Below are 21,791 nucleotides of genomic sequence, written 5' to 3' on the forward strand. Positions count from 1 at the left end.
GTCGTCTTGCTTCCAAGGCAAGCACATTGCCACTGAGCTTTCCACCCGGGACACTGTGGCATGGTGTTTTGTTTAAAGGGCGTGTGTAATAAACTAAGCATGCTATGTGCATATTTTGGTCACTGGCATATTTTGGTGCAGTTAGTCGAGCTATAATTTGTAACTGTGGCATGGCCTTTTTTATAGGCATCAAGGGGAAAGCAAACATAAGTGTTATTAGATGTTTAGAGTGACTTACATTGGTGTAACCAGTTTGGACGTGTTTCTGTATTGTGACATGGCTTTTTAATGGCAAGGCCAACATGAGTATGTTCATACATGGGGATACTACCATATATTGGCAGAACCAGCATGGACATGTTTACTTATAGTATCATTACTGGCATTATGCACAAAGCAAACTTGAGTATGTTCTTATCTGGGAATATTGGCATATATTGGTGCATGGAAATGTATGGCATGGCCAGCGTTAAATTTTCTTTTTTTATTCTGGCATATATATATTGTGGGCAAAGGCATGAAAATGTGTTGTAAAATGCTCCTTTGCACGGTTGGTGACTTTCATCTAATTTGTATTTTATTTTATATAATTGGAAAACCAACTTTTAAAATATCAAATTATCCACAAAATTCATTTCATATTTACCAGGCATTCCTTGCCTAAAACATCAACAAATCATCAACTCCTCCGTACAAAATGTGCTAATACATGCACACCTCCCAATCTCACAAAATAATCAAATTGTAACTGTTACATAATTCATTTCCCTATGTTAGGACTTAGGATATGACATTTATGACGTGCCTGTACACAAGTGTTTCTAGGCGCGACAAGACAAGGTGGGGGAAACAAAGGGAGGACAAAACAACAATCTTGCTAGGCCTTGTGTCATTCAGATCAAGCAAGTGCGGGGGAGGGGAGAAGTGCCAAGGGGGAGGGTAAGGGAGAAGTGCAGGTAACTCAATAAGTGCAGCCAGCGGGTGGCTCATAGGTGTAGAGAGAAGGGACTGTAGGGTTGCAGGTTACAGGCCCTTAAGTGCTGGTGGAGCCCAAAGGCAGTGCAAGGGCAACTGGACTTGCAGGAGCCTGGGCTCGAGTTCAGAGGGTAGCCAGGTGACCAGTGTGTGGAGCAGTTGGGACATTAGCAGGGGAGAGGAAGAGAGAAAGCAAGCAAAAAGGTAGGTCTTGAGTTGCTTCCAGAACCGGAGGTGGTTCTGCTCAAGTTGGAGAGAAGGCTGTTCCAGAGGGAGGCACCAGCCGAGGAGAGAGATCTGCCCACCACTCTCTGCTAGGAGAAGCGCCTGACCCTCAGAGAGTTGGAGGTGGATGAGCGGAGAGCTTGAAAAGGAAGATGTTTAGGAAGAGAAAGTTGGAGGTAGAGCAGTCCCAGGCCCCAGAAAGCCTTGTGGATGATGCAAAGGGAACCAGTGAAGAGATTTCAGAACTGGAGAGATACGATCCCTGGGCTTGAGGCCAAGGACAAGTCTTGCAGTCCTGTTCTGGATTAGTTGCAGAGGGTGCAGAGTAGAAGCAGGCAGATTTATAAAGAGGCTGTTGCAATAGTCCAACCTAGAGAGGACCAGGGCTCTGGAGACAGTGAGCTTCTGGGGGAAAGTGAGAAAAGGAAGAATACCTCAGAGGAGGTACAGCTGATAGTTTGACTTCTTAGAGACATTGGAGATGTGAGGAGAGAAGGAGAGGGTGGAGTCGAAGATGACACCAAGGTTCTTAGCCTCACATGAAGGAGCAGGAAGAGTGCCCAGATTGGGCAGCCAGAGAGAGAGGGAGGAAAGGAGGGAGCGGGTGTCCCAATAAGGAGGTTCTCAGTCTTACTGACATTAAGGCAGAGATCATTGATGGCGCACCATTCCTGAATTGTGGCCAGGCCGTCTGGTATGAGAGAAGGAGCAGAGGTGACTGAGGGGAGCCTGAAAGAGAGCTGGGTGCCACCCGCATAACACTGAAAGTTGGAACAGAAAGCGATGTGGTGGGCAAGAGGTGCTAGGTAGTGGTTGCCAGGGAGAAAGGTTAGACCCCTGGGCCCGTTAAAGAATCAAAAAATGTTCCTCCATAAAATAGTAAAAATTTTGCAAATATGCCTCCGGATCATGACTCATAAACAGAAGCCAAAGAACTTCACACGTCACCGACGCCTGTGCGCCCACCTCTCTAAGTGCCACCACCTGTAGTGGCTGGAGTGACTCTCGGGATACTAAGAGATGTCGAGCTGACTCCACACATGCGTCCCCACACAGTCGGCATTGCCTGTATTCGCGTGGTATGTTGGCCCAGGCCCTAACTATTTCATTCGTCTTTGCTGTAATAAATTTGACTTTCAGGTAGTCCCACACCAAGAGGTTTACCAGGAAGCTATAGATGTACCTCGCCATTTTCTCTCTGGCCATCATATATGGCAGAACATTTTTGCCAAGTCGACCTTTAGTTGCTCATTACATTGCCACTTTACAATGTAAACCTTATGTTTTTTATATTTCTTAAATGACCAGCTTAGAACATCATCAGCTACCCTCTCGAACCAACTCATTGCAGCGGTCCAGATTTTCAATAGGCTGCTATTAGGCATTCGATTGGCTCTGCTAGATATTACCGCCTGCAATGAACCCAGTAATGAGTCCTCTGGGGCATTACGTACCTACCAGAGCAACAGCAAACAACTCGGTTGTAATTTCGCATAGATGGGGGGTTTCCTTGAATTCTAGATTAAGCATTTCTGTGGAGCTTCCGGAGGGTCATCTTAATTACCTCTTAAGTAATGTGTCCTCCAGTCTAGTGAGTCCCTTATGTGGGGTCAAGGAGAACTAGGTCTTCTGCGTCACCCAACCAATGCACAGGTCTATCCCCTAATTTTGGAGGGTTCACAGCACAGTTGGAAATGTCCTTGCCCAGATCAGATAAATATAGGTTAAACAACGTAGGTGCCAGAATGCACCCCTGTTTTAACCCTTTAGATGTTGGCATCCATTCTGTTGTCCTACCTGCCTGGTCCGTGCGGAACTTCACCCGAGTACGATCGTGGAGCAAGATTATCATCTTTAGCAATCCCAGTGGTATGTATGCCAGCTACACAACTTCTGTCTATTGACAGTATGAAACGCTGCACTGAAATCTATAAATGCTGCGTAGACTATTGTTTTCCGTATGCCCCATGCCTGCTGGAGAACGGTCTTCAATGCAAGGTCGTATTGGAACCTTTACAGAAGCCTGTCTGGTTTAGTGGGATGATATTTCTTGCCACCGACCAGTCCTCGAGCTCCCACAACAATACTTGTGTGAAGATTTTTTCAGGGATGTCTACCATCGCCAACAAGCAGTAATTTTTAGGGTCAGTGAGAGTGCCTTTCTTAAACACTGGTGCAATTATACGTTCCCACCAAGAAGGCCGGATTGCTTGCAGCTCGCCAATCCAGCCGAAAAGACAAAAAAGAGCCAGGTTAGTTTTAATAAGAGAGCTGCAGATCCCCATCCGAGCCAGGTGCACGAGAGGACTTGCAGGCCATTATGATATCATAGATATCTCCAGAGCTTTTCCCATAGAGCCATCGGGAGTTGGCAATCTGGGGAGCGATGTCAGCCTGTCCTCCTCCTCCAAAATGTTCTGCCAGATGGATTTCCCATGATGTCCCTGAAATTCCATGAGTGTCTCTAGCTCTGGAGGAGTTACCATTAATAATCCTCCAGAAGCGTGTTGGATCCTGGATTTGAGAAGCATGCACCAGGAGACGCCAGGTAGACCATTCCTTAGCACATGTATGTTACTTTGCCACTTTACGTAACCTCTTTTAATAGCTTTTTCCTCAACGGCATAAGGAGTTTGCTCAATGTGTCTCTGGGATAACTCTCTCAGATCTTGCTGCATAGCCCCTTTTTTTTGCCCGGATTTCCTTGTCCGGTTTATGCTGATGTTTCTTGTGCCTAACAAAGCCGGCCCTGTTGTGCAGTTTGGGCGCCACGACAGAGCAACGGCAACCCTTTATGATTTCCATACATGTCGAGAAATGGCGTGGGGCTGTACTCACCACTTCCTCTCCGGAATTGATTTGGAGGGGACCCCAAGATATAAGATAGCTATACAGCTTGGCCCGAGCGAGAAACAAAGCCTTCTTTAAGTTCCCTTGATGCCACGAGATCAGCGCCGCATGGCGTCTTGGTCGTGGTTTCACAATTCAAACGGGCCACTAATGGATAATGGTCGCTTTCCTCACTTTGACTGACACACGTCGGTGATCAAATTAAATGCATTTGACACACACACTTGTAGTCTATTATGCTACTTGTTATCTTTCCAATACGTGTGTAATTTGGGCAGTATATCAGAGAAATATTACCCATTTACCTTGGCAAAATTAGGAGAGTACAGCAAATTGGCCCAGCTAGAACCCCTGCTGCAGGACATATCCAGTCTACCGACTGTATTGTAGAGGAGGAACCAACCGAGTCACTAGGCCCAATTGGGGCATCCTTCAGTATTCTCGCATTGAAGTCCCCACATATGACTATGGGAGAACCATCAACCAATCGGCTAATTATTTCCTCCACTGCGATAATGATAGATGCATGAGACCTTTTGTGGCATGGGGGGGGGTCATATCAATTGACAATGAATAGTTCCTTCTTAGGCATGAGGGCAGTGGCACAAGGGAAGTAAATTCTGCCAACCAGAACCTCCTTAAATTCAGGCAGAACAGTCTCCAGCCTCAAAGGTTTCTTCACCCCCCAATACCAGACCACCCTCTGGACGGCCTCTCGGGCCTTGAGTGGCCGCACAAGAAATAAGATTCCAACCATCAATGACCAACGAAGTTGTGAGCCAGGTTTCCTGCGATGCAAGCATGACAAAACCATCAATAAAATCCAACAGACCACCTTCTTGAAATATGTGGCCGTTTCTACGCAGGTTACAGCTTACCATTAATGAGTGGTGGTTCTGGTCATGGCTAGAAACGTGGCAGTCCCCTCTGGTCCACCATATTAGCTAACCACACCCAGTGAAGCTCCTCGTTCCTCTCGACAGCAGCCGGTGCCTGATTCTGACAGCTGTCCAGCAGAGCAGGGGCGCCACCCCAGGGTGGCGAGCGGCCCCTAGAAGACACTCCCCGCCCACGCGTATCACCAACATACTTGTGCCTCGGGAAACCATCTGCCTCAATAGAGCTGCACTCATAGCCCAGTTTGTGCAAAACCTGGCGATGGGCCAGGACATATGCCGGTGTTGCTTCAGCGAAAAAAGAAACAATTGATGTTGCGTTTGTGACAGTAGAGGATACTTCGCAGATATCCGCAATACAAATATCATTACTAGAGATGCGTCGAAGGGGGATCACCGGCTGAAACAGCTCTAATAGTCGAGCTCGATTTATGTAAGATCTTTTAGCGTCACAAAAAATACTCTGAATCTGTACCGCCGTAGATCTAACAGGAGCAGGGGCCTCAGCCAGCGCGTCTTTTGACCTCGTGCCGTTATTCGGCTCAGTTTCTACAGTAGCAGTAGATGTGGCACGGCCCATCGACACCATAGTGTCCGAAGGCTGGTGCACAAACAGTTCCTCCCGATTCTAAGCAGTTTCTTCCACAATGTTGTTGTCCACATCTTTGTCTTTCGGAGTGCTCACTGTGTCACGTGCCTCCCTTGTGGATGTTCTCCCGGTGTCGGCCCACTGTAGTTCAGACTTATGGCTGTTCGTTTGTTTGCCACTTTGGAGGCATGTGGGTTGCACAGTACCGCCTCCTACACTTGGTTCCATGTAATAATGTCCCCGCAAAAATGTCTCCTGACAGAAAAGTCACCGGTTTTTGCAGAGATATTCTTAAATTTGTTTTTACAAGGGGAGCAGGGGACATCCTGGCAACCCGTCTCCTTATATAAAGTCGCCACTGGCTTTTCCCGGCAACATTATGTATGGGGGACATTATGTATGGGGGACATTATGTATGGGGGACATTATGTATGGGGGACATTATGCATGGGGACATTATGTATGGGGGACATTATGTATGGGGACATTATGTTTGGGGACATTATTACCTGATACCCTGTGCTTTTCTCGGGTAGATTATCAATAGGTGTCACAATCACTGTAGCGCATTTCGAAAGGCATAATTATTTTTTTAATACAGCGTGTGGCATTTGAGAGGGAGTATCAGATTGTACCAGTACGGATGGACGGTCATTTATTGTACCCGGTAGATGAAAGGCAACTTTAGTAGGCCTTTTTCTTCTTAGTTGAAAGATCTACATACATGATAGCTTGCTTAGGAGTTTTTATTCTTCTTACGTTGGTACCAAGTAGGAGAATTCAGATCAGGCCTGTTCAAGCCTGTAGTTTGTGAGTGTGCCGCCGTGTTTAGTTGTTGCCTTAGTACCGATGCCAATTTGCTTATCTTTGCGTTAGATGCATCCTGCAATTTGGCTAAGGCACAGACTGTATTAGTTATCTTTTGTTTATGGGCTGTGGTTTGCACAGATAAGTCACAGATCCTCTCAAGGCTAATAGCCATGGTGTCCCATTTCGAAGTGTCTCGGCCCAAACGTGGGCCGTCCTCTCCAACGATGTGGGAGGGCTCTGTGTTGCGCGTGCGACATGACAGCCAGGTGGACTAAGAGAGACTCCAGTATGTTCAACATAGCGGCAGAGGAGCTGCTCATGTCACTCATGTTGCTGACCAAAGTCGCATCAGTCACATCCATAAATTACCCCTCGTCAGGCGGTACCTCTGTAGCTGGAAGATGAAAACCAACCACAGCTTCCTGACGAGGGGACAATATTTTATTTTACAATTTGCCGGCTTGACGCTGGGGCATGTGAGGCTGGTCCCATCTCAATAGGGGTTGTTCCACCACCAGCTATCACTAGGGCTGCAGCAGGTAGAACTGATGTAGCTTCGAGCTGCTCCGCCTCATTCCAAGGGTGGGCGGTGTTTACAACTGGGCTGAGTGACAATGGTCTAGTTCCATGTAATAATGTCCCCTGACAAAAAAGTTGCAGTTTTTTGCAGAGACATTACATTGAACATGTGGGGGACACCCCCGCAACTCCTGAATTTTCATTTTTGTACAAGGGGTGCAGGGGAAATCCCCGCAACCCGTACCCATACATAATGTCACCATATGTAAGGTGGCCAATGGTTATTCCGGCAACATTATGTATGGGGCCATTATGTATGGGGCCATTATGTATGGGGCCATTAGGTGCCGGTCAAAGGTTCGACACCAAAAGGATCGAATGACCAAAGGGTAGAGATAATAGGACTGAAAACAAAAGGGGCAAAAAAAAAGAAGTGGTTTTCGCACCAAAAAAGGTGGTTTGGTGGGGGACCCCCCCAAAAAAAGAACAAAAATCGCCCCTTTGCTTTTCGGTCCTTTTGATTCGATCTATGGTCATTCGATCCTTTGCATTCGAACATTTGACCTAGAACCGGGACATTATTCCCTGATACCAATGGTCTGAGTGGCAGGGTGCCTTGCACTGGTGAGGTAGCCATTGCTAGGGAAATGTCAGCCCCCAAGCCAGTACCAGGGGTTTGTGGAGTGATCAGTGCCTTTACTAGTGTTTCGATCATCTTGGACCCCAAACAAGCTAGTGAGGCCATCAATTCATTGGTGAAATCCGTGCAAAGTGCTTTATCGACATTAATGGCATTCATTGTTTCGCCAATCGCAATTGCATCAACCGCGTCAATGTTGTGGAATTGAGGTTAGACGATGCGTTGGGAAGGGCGGAACACAAATCTGTGATTTTTTGAGACTGGTTTGTTTTCACAACCATTAGATTTTTTCCTGAGCTGCCCTACAGAACCAATTGAAAACGCTGTCTTTTTGCCCACTTTTTCACACAGTGTTCTGTAAAATGCACCATTTTAACCCATTATTTAAAAGGTTTTCTCGGGTGTGACGAACACCCCCTGAACCTCTCTTGGTTGGTCCAGGCTCCCGAGCTAGACTCAGCCGCTCTGGCACATTTGTGAGAAAAAATGTACGTCCCTCCAATCAAAATGTTCACAAACCTCCACGGAACTCACATACGTGCACAGCTTTACCAGACATACACCAACATGCCTATCCAGGACTTATCCATCCAATCCAGGTTTATTTTGCATCTTGGCGCATGTGGTCCTCGATTTACAAACGGAAATCCAAGACTAAAAGTCTCAGAATGGAAAGAAAAAAACTGAAATGTACATGGTACTCCTAAATGGAATGGGTCAGGTTGGCCTTATTTGCTGCCATTAAGCAGCAATGTGTCCCAGCTCCCATGCAGTGCTCTGCAATGAGGAATAGTCTCGGGAGGATAGCTCAGGGGCAACGCGCTCTCCTTGGAAGCAAGACGCTGCGAAGCAACACAGGTTCGATCCCCGCATCCGCGCTTAGAAACCTCTGGGTATTAAGCGCATTATAAATAACCAATTACAATAAGCCCCTCTCACAGACATAAAGCAGTGTGTGTTCTACTCTCAACACTGTCAGGCACAGAGGCTGCCCCAGATTCCCTTGTCACTTCCACAACCACCACGATTTGCATGATATTTCACCATAGGCGGTGGGGCTTCAGAGTGCCTTAATTTTATTTATTTGTAATGCGCCGAAAGCCCACAAGCACCAGGGAGCCCATACACACAAGACACCATTAGGAGAGAGACGAGACAATAGAGGAGTGGTCTATATGAAGCGTAAGTCTTCAGTCGTCTCTTGAAAGTGGGGAAGTTCCTTTCCTGTCGCGACTGAGGGGAATGTGCTCTATCTGCTTGGGCAGAGAAATAATGACTGTTCCTTCTCAAGCGTTTGATGCGGAGCCACACTAGTATTTTAAGGCGCATATACAACAAATGGTGTTTCAAGACGCCACAAGACAAAAAAGGGGGGACATGGGAGAAAGATAACAATAACGGTCCTGCTAGGACTTGTGACATTCGGATCGTGCAAGTGCAGTAACAGTGCAAGGGAGGGGGGAACTGGCGGTTTGCGCAAAATGCAAAGTGGTAGGATGGGAAGGGAAGTGCAGGGTAAAGAGGAGAGAGTGCAAGTGAAAGGATTGGTGGGGGATGTGGGTAGAGGGCCACTGGGGCTAGGGAGGTGCTCAGGGGAGGGCAGGAGGGCAAGTGCCAGGGATTGCATGGGGTGCAGGCTGTGAGGGTCCACATGCTAAGTGCGGGGGCAGACAGGGGTTCTAGTAGGTGGGGGGAGAGAGGGAAGGAAGAAGAGAAAAGGAGGGTCTTGAGGAACTTCTGGAATTTATGGAGATCCGGCTCAAGCCTGGGAGGGGCAGTGAGACCATTCCAGAGGGAGGCTGCTGGGGAGGAGAGGGATCTACCCCCCAGTCTCTGCTTGGAAAAGCGTCCGGGATGCAGAGAGCTGGAGCTTGAAGACTGAAGGGCTCTAGCAGGGAGGTGTTTAGGGAGAGAGAGTTGGATGTAGCAGGGTCCCAGGCCCCAAAAAGCCTTGTCGATGATGCAGAGGTTCTTGAACTTGATCCTAGCAGCAACCGGGAGTCAGTAGAGAGGTTTTAGGGCTGGAGAGATGCGGTCCCTGGGCTTGAGGCCAAGGATAAGTCTTGCAGTCATATTCTGGATTAGATGAAGGGGGCGAAGGGAGGATAAAGGAAGATTGAGGAAGAGGCTGCTGTTGCAGTAGTCCAGCCTAGAGAGGACCAGAGCTCTGGAGACATTGAGTTTCTGGGGGAAGGTGAGGAAAGGGAGAATGCCTCTGAGGAGGTGCAGTTGGTAGTGGGCCTTCTCGGCAAGGTCCGCAATATGAGGAGAGAAGGAGAGGGAGGTGTCAAAGATGACACCAAGGTTTATTGCCTCACAAGAGGGTGAGGGGGGTAGACCCATAGAGGGCGGCCAGAGGGTAGGAGGGAGCTGGGGTACCTATGAGAAGGATCTCAATCTTACTGGCATTCAGGAAGAGATCATAAGCAACACAACATGACTGAATAGCAGTAAGACTGTCAGGGATGAGTGAGGCAGAAGAGGAGGATGTAGAGGGAAGCTTGAAGGAGAGCTGCGTGCCATCTGCATAGCACTGGAAGTGGGGAGAAAAGGAGATCATCAGGTGGGCCAGTGGGGCAAGGTAGATGTTGAAGGGCCAGGGTGTGTGGATAGAGTATTGAGGGATGCAGCAGGTGGAGAGTGTGACAGGGGAGAGAAATGGGCCCAATTGATCCTGGGAAGGTCGGTCAGAGAGGAATGAGATCAACGAGTCCATTGCCAGGCCCGTGATGCCAAGGGTGTCACGGAGCCGATTTGTCAGGGTGGCATGATTGACCGTGTCGAAGGCAGAGGACATATCCAGAAGGATAAGAATGAATGGAGAGTTGGAATTGAGATCTGAGAGCAAGTCTTCACGGGTGTTCAGTAGAGCATTTGCCTTGCCTCTGGCTGCTCTGAAGCCAGACTGGTGGTCGTGGAGACAACCAACAGATTCAGTGTGTTGGATCAGTTGGGAGATGACCAGCTTCTCCAGGAGTTTGCCTAGGAAGGGGGTAATGGAGATAGGGTGGTAGTTAGCAGGGCATTAGGGGTCGGCAGAGGGATTTTTGAGGAGAGGATGCACAAGAGAGTGCTTGAGGGGTAGCGGGAAGGAACCAGTGGAAAAGGAGTGATTACAGAAATCGACCAAGGCTGGAATAAGGGAGGCAATGTTGTCCTTGATAGTTCTGGAGGAGCAGGGGAGATCCTGTTTGGAGGTGACTTTCATAGAGAGGACTTGTCTAGAGACCTCATCTGGTGCTATGGGTGAGAAAGAGAAGAGTAGGAGGGAACGGGAGAGGGGGGCCAAGGGTGGCCTGAGAGCTGGGGGGCTGGGAGTGGAGAGTGGTGGAGGAGAGTGATGACAGGAAGTCCTGAGTTTTGGTTCAGAAGTGGGAGCCCAGTGAAGTACAGAGGGTCAGGCATGGCAGGGGAGAAGTGGAGACTGCAGTAGGATTTTAAACAGTTTGCCCATGTTGTTAGTGGCCCCAGAGATGCAGGCTTGGATACGGGCCCTCTTCTTCGAGTGGATGGAGAGTTTAGATTGCCATTGGAGTAGGAGGCAGGTCAGACTGTCAGATGATGTGCCTGCAGTTGTGTTTCAGAGAGGCTAGGTCGGAGTCATGTCAGGTGTTGCGCTTGGAGGCAGCCTTCATGCGGATTCTCATGACAGGGGCAAGGATGTCCAGGGTGTCGGTGATAGAGAGGTGAAGATTAGCAAGGGCAGAGTCAGTGTGGGAGTCCGTGGCAGGCATGGGGGGGATGAAAGTGAAATTCGCTTCATCGGTCAAATGACGGAGAAGGAGACAGGCAGTGCAGGCAGAGGCTTAGCCGGGGGACCTAAAAGATCCAGGTAAGAGGACAGGAGAGCGGTGTAGTGAGAGGGTTGGAGATGGCAATGTCTATTGAGATGAGAGCATCCAAGGTATGTCCGGTTGAGTGCGTTAAATCTTTCCGCCTCGCCATTCACCCTAGACCAGACAGGAGTGATTTTACGGTGCTGGATGCCATACTCCTCCATCAGTTGGGCGAAAATGTCCCCTGGAAAGTTCGTCCATTGTCAGAGCACAAGGTCTGAGGCAGGGCATGGGTAACAAAGATCTTCCCCAACACCACAGCCACATTGTCGAATGACACAGACTCAATGAACTCCACCTCCGGATACCGGGACCATTCCTCTACGACCAGCAAGAAGTGCGTGCCCCGGCCTGTGGACCTGAAGTTGGCGTGGACAATCTCCCAGGGCTTCGTTGCTCTTGGCATGTTCTCAATCAGAGGCTCCTTCTGCACCGGGGACGCTGCCTGGCACCACACACAGGCAGTGACAAACTCCTCGACCCACCTCTCTAGGTCTGGGAACCACACCTTCTGTCGCAGGTGGGCCTTGGTTTTGACAATTCCCTGGTGCCCCTGGTGTGCCAACTCGATGACCTGGAGTACCTTGCACCGTGGTATCACAATTAGGTCTAACTCGGAGTAACATCCCAGACTCCACAAGCGCCAGCTCATCTTTGATCCTCCAGAGCAGTTCCAGCACTGATCTTGCTTGCCGGGTCCTCTGAGCCAGTGTGTCCACCACCGACTTCAATGAGCCCTGTTGAAGGACTTCTTTCAGGATGTTAAAACACTCGACCGCTGCCTGTTCCAGCTCATGGATAGGCATGGAGTTAGGAGTTGCCGCCTCCACCACCAGCCTCACATGTTCATCTGCCTCCTCTGCACTGATGTTACCTTGTCCATCCGGCTCACATCTTGGGTGCCTAGACAAGTGGTCGGCCGAATTATTGCTGCTGGGCCAGTACACCAGGAAGACTCCGTACTCAAGCAGCGCCAACATCCACCTTTCGATGCGGGCCAGAGGCTTAGATGATGAACCCGCTGAGATGGGCACCTGGGGCTTGTGGTCCGTAACCACGGTCACTGGCCATCCCAGCACATAGAGGCGGAAGTGGCAACATCCCCACAGGACCGCCAGGGTCTCTCTTTCAATCTGGGAATACTGCTGTCTCTGATAGGGCCTTGCTTGTATATGTGACTAGCTGGACCTCACCATTGGCATATGTCTGTGTTAGTACTGCCCCCAGACCAAATGGTCTGGCATCCACCAGGATTTCAGATGAGATGGCGGGTTGAAGAAGGCCATTTTGTCCTCTGCTGTCAGCGCCCCCTTCATGTCCTCAAATGCAGCCTGCACGCAGGGTCCCCAATGCCACGGGGCAGCATTTCTGGTTAACGCCCGCATTGGTTCTGACCGGGACGCAAGGTTCCTAATGAACCGGCCACAGTATGTGACCATTTCCAAGAAGCTTCAGACTTCTGATACTTTCTCCGGAGCCGTGCCTCCACAATGTCCTTCACCTTGCGAGGATCCGGGGACACACCCCCTTCTTTAAACACAAACCCGAAGAATTCAATGGTTTTCTTAAGGAATTCACACTTGTCCCTGTGCAGCGTTAACCCCAGTGCCTGGAGCTATTCCAATGTCTTGACCAGCTGGTCTAAATGCTCCGTCTCCGTTCTTGCAAACACCAGGATGTCGTCGCTGATGTTCAACACGTCATCCAAATCAGCAAAGGCCCCCCGGATAATGTTCTGAAAAACCTCTGCCGCAGACGACACACCAAAGCTCAGGCGCTTGTGCCTGTAGAGGCTTCGTGCGTGGTGAAAGTGGTTATGTATCGGGAGTCCGGGTGTAACACCACCTGATGGTATCCAGCGCGAAGGTCGAGTTTGGAGAAGAAGCATGCCCCCTGCAGTTCAGTAATGATGTCATCAATTGTGGGGGTGATATGACATTCGCGCTTGATCACCTTATTCAGGAGCCTCACATTCACACAGATCCGTACAGCGTCTGGTCGTTTGGGCTTCCTGGCAATGATGATCAGGGACACCCAGGGGGTCGGCCATCAATCTTTTCATTATGTCCATCTCTACTAGACTATTCACTTGTCCACTAGGTCACGCAGATGAAACGGAACTCAACAGTGTTTCAGGGCAATAGGTTGGATCAACTTGCCGATGTGGAGCCTCACCGGGTCACACGCCATGCGGCCAATACCTTCGAACAGCTGGCTGTACCTCGCCAGCAGTCCCTGGACATCCTTGACATAAACTGCACAACTCAGGAGGGTGTTGCTGCTGACAGTTGTAACGTAAAACTGGGCCTTGATGGATGACCCTCCCTGCTCCACGTTTGCTACAAATGCACCAGCCAACGGGATCGGTTTTTCACCGCCAAATGTAAAGATGCGGGCATTTGGCTTCTGTAGCTTGGGCGGCACTACCATGGCATCGCAATGCACCCTCCCCATCACATTTACAGACGCACCTGTGTCCACCAGCACCGGCACCATTGACTCATTCACCCTCACCAGGCACCGTGGCTGTCTCCTGTTGGTGGTCCGCATTGCACTGACACTTGAGATGAAGAATATATTTTCTTCCTCCTCTTCATCATGCACCTTGTGAGGGGCACCATTGTCGCCTTGGTCTATCTGGGCAACGTTGGGCGGGCGCTGTGATCTGAAAAATCCCACTCTTACTGGTCTCCTTGGGATTATCACCGGCACTGGAGCTCTGCACATGCGGGCGTAGCGGCCTAGCGCCCTGCAACATCCACACGACTTTCCTTGGGCTGGGCATTCAGCGGGTGTGGGAGGTCGTACCCACTTTTCATGCATGAACCACAGGCTCTTGCACCCCTGTCCGGCTAACCTCCGCTGGGACATCTTGCTCCTCTTCCGCCTTGACCACGGCCCACCGCACACACATCTTCCACTTTCCCTGGGCGTACAGCCACCTCCATCCAGGACGCCCTCATCTCAGACACCTCTTGGTAGCGTCCAAGTTCCAGTATGCAAGGTAGTGGGATTCCAGGCTCTCGCAGTACCTGCCTATGTAGCTTGCCGGCTGAACACCCCTGTGTTAGCTGGTTCCTTATTATTGTGTCGGGATTGTCCCAAGCACACAGGAGGGACATGCAGCGCAGCCGTCCGTAGAAAATGTCCAGGGACTCATCGTCCTTTTGCCGGGCAGTGCACATTACAAACTCCTCTTAGTCCGCATTGGCAAACAGCATGAAGTGTTTCCTCAGCGCATCCTTCGCAGCAGCATAGGTCGCATTTGCAGGTTGCACCGACTGGAAGAGCTCGTGTACTGCTGGTCCCGTCGAGTACAGGAGTGAAGCCACCTTGCTGTCTTCGTCCGTCTCCCCAGTGACCCGGAAATACATATCAAGCCTGTCGATCCAATCCTCCATCTCGGTCCGCGGCTGGATGGGTCCCCCGAGATGTCAAGTGTGATAATGTTGGTCAGACACTGCTTGCAAGTACTTCTGATAAGCTTCCTCCTCCACCACCACACAGCCAGCCAAATGGTCTCCCAGGCACCTTCTTCAAATGTCCAAAAATGTCGGTGTATAGTCAATTTGCACACTAACACCCTAGGGTGCTGCACACACTAGCCCCCTTCCACCAATGCCAAAGCAGCCAGGAACAACAGATGCCACAGATAGTGGCTCCAAAAATTGAGTGGGGTGGGTCCAGGGGCTAAAGAAACAAAGATGGCAGGCCTTCTCAGCTCCTCACCTCACACTCGATGTGAAAGAAATGTCCAAACACTTCAAAAGATAGGAATGCACAGCATCAGCTGTCCCCTTATCTGGGAATCCAAAAATCATGTGTGGATGGGCGCACGAGCACTCTGAAACAGAGCTGCGACCCTCACCAGCAAGTGTGTAAAATGGCAGCCAAGCTGCGTGGACACTGCCTGCTCGGCAGCATTCAGAGGGAATCCAAAAATCATGTGTGGATGGGCGCACGAGCACTCTGAAACAGAGCTGCGACCCTCACCAGCACGTGTGTAAAATGGCAGCCAAGCTGCGTGGAGTGGACACCGCCTGCTCTGCAGCATTCAGAGTGCGGAGGAGAAAGAAAGAGAATTCACTGCCCCTGACCGCCTCGTCGCCACTGTTGCAATGCTCTGATGGCATCCTGAGCTCCCTGTGAGCCCCCCACTGCAAACACACACACACACACACACACACACACACGGGACGCATGCGTTCAGTTCGGGCTCCACAGTTGCACTAATACGTCCAGGAACACTCCCTTTATTCATAGCACACGCGGCGGAGTTGCGTCACTCCGCCACGTGTGCCTGCACTTAAAACGGCTACCACCACAACTGTGGGAAGGTTGTTTTTGAGATCGGAGAGTTTTAGATTAAGGTGCCTACTTACAATCTCTTGGCGCGCTGTCCATTGTGCTGCTAGCAGTAAATTGAGGCTGGGATATAGATCCCTTGCCGGTAGCGGTTCCGGGATAATATATGTTCATCTAACAAGTCTGTATACAGCAAATGGGAGCTTGTATGTTTGTTACCCGTGCTGGACGCAGACCAGTATGCGAACGTGCCGGCCCTAACCTGCCGCCGACGTTACTAAGTACCCTCCCCTATGGCAGTTTTAGTTCAGAAGAACTAGAGTCTAGCACACGCAGTGAACACGTACAAAGTTTTCAATTGCAGTGGTCAGAAATGCTACAATCCTGCAAGGATCGAGGCGCAGGTAAGATCTAAGAGTCTGGTGCTCAAAGGTTTAGATGCAAAGTCCCTTTTCCAATTCAAAATCAATTTCAATAATATTCAATCAATTTACCGGCGCAATCTTCTGCAGAACGTGCATACATCAAAGCCGAAGGAGCCCAATCCTACAGGGTCCTTATAAGCACAGATCATGCTGGCCACTATGTCTGCCATTGCATCTGTTCATTGCACTGAAATCCTTTTAAAAATAAGCACTGACAAAGCCAGTAGTTGTATGTCTTTTATATGCACGCCATCATACGCCAGAGTACTCACCCAATGTGTAAACTGTTACAATCTCATGCCCATTTATTACCATTGAGGCAGTGCCTAGCAAATGCCAAGCCATGCCCACACAAAAGCAAACACCTTTGGCTTGTCCAGTGCTTATTTTGTTCCCTGCTCGGACATGGCAGCCTCTTTTATGCGGATGCTGCTGGTTGCTGCCAATGCACGTGGGGAGAACCCGGCTCCGCACAGCCATTGACCTGGGAAGGAAGTGGCACAGACCAGTGCACACTCTGAACTGCGTCAGAGCAGCAGGGCCCTGAACACCACGCACTTATCAAACATGCTGCAGGTCCTCTTGTTTACAGAACCACAACTTTAGCCCACACAATCGCAGGCAAACAGGGGGGGCCCATTTTCTTGGAGTGGTTCGGAGGAGGGGCTCATCCCGAGTCAACATAACGACGACGATAAAGTCCAAAACGCTGACAATCGCCTCTCAAACTCCTTGTCTTTTGGGAAGCTCACAACACGTAGAAAGTAAGGTTCTCAATCACTTTGAATGCAGTTACATTTATTGTGTAAGGTTTTGTTAAACTAATGCACAATACAAAAATAAAAAGTACAACAAAGAATTCTACAAAGTATTTGAATGTATTAAATTTATAGAGCGCTTTACATTACAACAACTGGATACATGGAATAAGTGGAAGCTTAAATACAATACATGAGCCAAATTTGTAGCATGCGACATTGCGAAGGAGCCCCTCCCACCCCCCAAGACCCAACCGGGACACAGCCAAGCTGCCAGGGTCCAGTGGCTCCTAGCTCACTTCCTAGAAGAGAGTGATGGTGGGGCTGGATTAAGTCCGGTTGAGGTTTGGACTTTAGACAGTTCCATATTTAGTATTTTCACGACCGTTCCTATGTTCAAGGCCCACCTGGTCCTTCCAGCATTGGCTGGTCCATCACAAAGCACTGCAGGCACATTTGAAATGCCCGCACAGTGGCTAGTACCAGCACTAGTTCAGGCGGGACGGCTCCCATTGGTGGCAGGACCAAGACTAATTTGCATGTGGCTGGGCCCTGTCTGCAGTGGTGCAGATGGGCTAAAGAAAGAAGGTGTGCAAGGTTACTTAGAGGAGCAATGCCTGTGGTTAAGAGTGATATTCATAACATCCCACCCATCAAATATTTTGGATTTAGTTTGTCTTACTTGTCTTTCCCTCCCTTCTTAATTCCTTCATTTCTTCTACTCATTTTCCTCCCTTCCTGTCATTTTCCTGCACTCTTTTTCTCGTCTTCCTCTCTTCTTATCATCTTCCTCCCTTCTTATCATCTTCCTCTCTTCTTATCATCTTCCTCCCTTCTTATCATCTTCCTCCCTTCTTATCATCTTCCTCTCTTCTTATCATCTTCCTCCCTTCTTATCATCTTCCTCTCTTCTTATCATCTTCCTCCCTTCTTATCATCTTCCTCCCTACTTATCATCTTCCTCCTTTCTTATCTTCCTCTCTTCTTATCATCTTCCTCTCTTTTTATCATCTTCCTCTCTTCTTATCATCTTCCTCTCTTATTATCATCTTCCTCCCTTCCTGTCATTTTCCTCCCTTCTTATCATCTTCCTCTCTTCTTATCATCTTCCTCCCTTCTTATCATCTTCCTTCCTTCTTATCATCTTCCTCCCTTCTTATCATCTTCCTCTCTTCTTATCATCTTCCTCCCTACTTATCATCTTCCTCCCTTCTTATCTTCCTCTCTTCTTATCATCTTCCTCTCTTTTTATCATCTTCCTCTCTTCTTATCATCTTCCTCCCTTCTTATCATCTTCCTCCCTTCTTATCATCTTCCTCCCTACTTATCATCTTCCTCCCTTCTTATCTTCCTCTCTTCTTATCATCTTCCTCTCTTTTTATCATCTTCCTCTCTTCTTATCATCTTCCTCCCTTCTTATCATCTTCCTCTCTTCTTATCATCTTCCTCTCTTCTTATCATCTTCCTCCCTTCCTGTCATTTTCCTGCACTCTTTTTCTCATCTTTCTCTCTTATCATCTTCCTCCCTTCTTATCATCTTCCTCTCTTCTTATCATCTTCCTCCCTTCTTATCATCTTCCTCTCTTCTTATCATCTTCCTCCCTTCTTATCATCTTCCTCCCTTCTTATCATCTTCCTCTCTTCTTATCTTCCTCCCTTCCTGTCATTTTCCTGCACTCTTTTTCTCATCTTCCTCTCTTCTTATCATCTTCCTCCCCTCTTCTTTGCTTCTGCAGCGTCTTCTCCAGTCTCTCTCTCTCTTTTTTCCCATTACCCACTCTTTACTGCCCCCACTTGCCCTGTTCATGCTCTCGTCTCTTTCTCTCCCCTCCCTATTTTCATTTCCCCATCCTTCCTTCCCTCTGTCCCACACTTCTTGACACGCACTTGCGCCCCTTTCCCACAGTTTGTTTTTCTGTTTACCTTCTATTTGAGTTCATATTATCCTCGCAACGCACTACCCTGTGTGACGCCCGAGATGGGATTTTCTCCAGCAAATCGTTGCTTTTCACAATAAAACCTTTGAGAGATTAAACCCACTTCCCCTTTCATTCCTCTCCCTCCATTCGTCCATGCTTTGCACTTCCCTTCTCCCCTTTCCTTCCGCTTTCTCATTCCTCTCTTTCAATTCATCCATGTTTCGCCTTTTTGTTCTCCCTTTTCTGCCGATTTCTCATTCCTCTCCCTCCATTTGTCCATTGTCGTCCTTTCTTTCATCCCTTCTCTTCTGCTTTCTCATTTCTCTCCCTCCATTCGGTTCCATGTGTTAGTATCCCTGCAAAAATAGTGTGATACAAAAATATTGCCATATTTTTGCGGCGATATTGAGCCATGGACCCTGCGGGGGACACCCCCACAACCCCTGCATTATTTTTAAATGTGCGGCAGACACCCCGGCAACCCCCGCTCCCACAAATGATCCCCCCCCAAAAATATCGCCTATGGCGAGACAAACGACCATATGTACGGCGGTGGGGATAATATGTAGGGATACCCTCCATTCGTCCATATTTCGCCCTTTCCTTCTTCCCTTGTCTTCGGCTTTCTCATTCCTCTCCCTCCATTGGTCCATATTTCGCCCTTTCCTTCTTCTCTTCCGCTTTCTCATTCCTCTCCCTCCATTTGTCCATTTCCCCCCCTTTCCTTCTTCCCTTGTCTTCTGTTTTCTCATTCCTCTCCCATGCCTGCCATCTCCACTGTTCCTCGTTAGCCTCTGTTCTGCCTTCTGTCTTGCGTTTTCTTCCTCTCTTTCCCTTTCTTCTATTTTCTTGACCCCCTTTCCTTTGTATCACACTGCCCTCTTCCTCCTTCTCCCATTCCCGTCCTCTCCTGCGCTGTTCTTTCTTCTCGCCTGGCTCCTTCCCTCTCACGTGCTATACCTTGCCCAGGGTTTTCTATTCTCTCTCTGCTGCTTCATTGCTAGAGGTAGTCCAGATCTGCGGGGCAGATTTCTTATGAGCTCAGATTATCTGCAGATTTTTATAAATTGACAGCTCCAGGAGATTTTTCTTCTGTAGCCATGGAAATCTCCAACTCCAGATGAGTAGGAAAACAAGTTCTGGTGATTTCATACAATTTTCCATCGCTTTAGAAGGCTTCGGCGCCGCTCTATATATTATGTTATGTTAAATGTTAAAATGTTAAATGTTAAAGGTATTTGTACCGCGCACCGTCACCAATGGAATTGGTCTGCAGGCGCTCTGGCAGATCTGTAAACGTTAAGGTGGGATGGGTTAGTAAGATGAAGAGGGAGTAGGATAGTGAGAGGAGTGGTGTTCTGTTGGCAGCTTCAACTCGGTATACACCGGGTGCTGAGCTTTTGTGCGGGTATTGTATCGGTGTCAGTCCGCATGTGCTGTTGCTCCGGCTTATGTGTTGTTGCAGTGTTGTGAAGTGCGTGCGGCTTGTTGTGCGAGAGATGGTTGTGTGAGTTTTTTGAGTGAGATAAGTATGCCAAGTTTGAGCTTATATTGGTTAGTGGGTTACTTGTGCTTTAGCATGCTAACATTCACAGTTTTGTCTAAGTGTGGAACTTGTTGACCTTCACAATCCTATTTAGATGCGGCACAAAGTAGTGTTTAGGATTCTATCTAGGTGTGGGCATGCTAAAACTCACAATCCTATCTAGATACAGCACAGGCTAATGTTCACAATTCTAAGTGTGGCACATGCTAACATTCATGTTTCATCTAAGCGCGGGCATGCTATCCTTCAATCAAAATCCTATCTAGATGCGATGCAGGCTGATATTCACAATACAATCTACGTGTGGACATGCTAATATTCACAATTCTATCTACGTGTGGACATGCTAATATTCACAATCCTATCTAAATGTGGACATGCTAATATTCACAATTCTATCTATCTAAGTGTGGACATGCCAATCTTCACAATCCTATCTAGGTGTGGACATGCTAATCTTCACAATTCTATCTAAGTGCAGGCATGCTAACATTCATAGTCCTATCTAGATGTGATGCAGGATAATATTCACAATCCTATCTAAGTGTGGACATGCTAATATTCACAATTTTATCTACGTGTGGACATGCTAATATTCACAATCCTATCTAAGTGTGGACATGCTAATATTCACAATCCTATCTAAGTGTGGACATGCTAATATTCACAATTCTATCTACGTGTGGACATGCTAATATTCACAATCCTATCTAAGTGTGGACATGCTAATATTTACAATTCTATCTATCTAAGTGTGGACATGCCAATCTTCACAATCCTATCTAGGTGTGGACATGCTAATCGTCACAATTCTATCTAAGTGCAGGCATGCTAACATTCATAGTCCTATCTAGATGTGATGCAGGCTGATATTCACAATCCTATCTAAGTGTGGACATGCTAATATTTACAATTCTATCTACGTGTGGACATGCTAATATTCACAATCCTATCTAAGTGTGGACATGCTAATATTCACAATTCTATCCAAGTGTGGACATGCTAATATTCACAATCCTATCTACATGTGGACATGCTAATATTCCCAATTCTATCCAACTGTGGACATGCCACTCTTCACAATCCTATCTACATGTGGACATGTTAATATTCACAATTCTATCTATCTAAGTGTGGACATGCCAATCTCCACAATCCTATCCAAGTGTGGACATGCCAATCTCCACAATCCTATCCAAGTGTGGACATGCTAACATTTGGGTTTAACCTAAGTGCGGCGCTTGTTGACCTTGACAAGTACGTTAGTATGTAATGCAAGGCAACTTCTACAATCCTGTCGTGAATAGGTTCAGTATGGTGGTCACACATCTTTCTGAGTGTACCGGGTGTGAGTCTATGGCTATCTAGGTTATTGGGAGGTAAGATAGAGTGGCAGGGGTTTTCTGGGGTAGAGTAATTGCTCTACTCCCCACCCATGCCACACTCACAGTTTTTTTTGGTGTCTGTTGACTGCTGGCTTTATTGGCTTCCCCTGCGG

The 21,791-nt window shown here is 48.3% G+C and overlaps 1 protein-coding gene across 5 annotated transcripts in view; it reads left to right on the forward strand.

Annotated features, from left to right (window-relative positions):
• LOC138453032 (E3 ubiquitin-protein ligase RNF19A-like) overlaps positions 1-21,791 on the forward strand; it is a 342,960-nt gene that overhangs the window by 72,517 nt on the left and 248,652 nt on the right. The window lies entirely within an intron of this gene.

The sequence above is a fragment of the Ambystoma mexicanum genome, chromosome 4p (genome assembly GCF_040938575.1).
Source record: "Ambystoma mexicanum isolate Mex_15411 chromosome 4p, UKY_AmexF1_1, whole genome shotgun sequence".
Taxonomy (NCBI): domain Eukaryota; kingdom Metazoa; phylum Chordata; class Amphibia; order Caudata; family Ambystomatidae; genus Ambystoma; species Ambystoma mexicanum.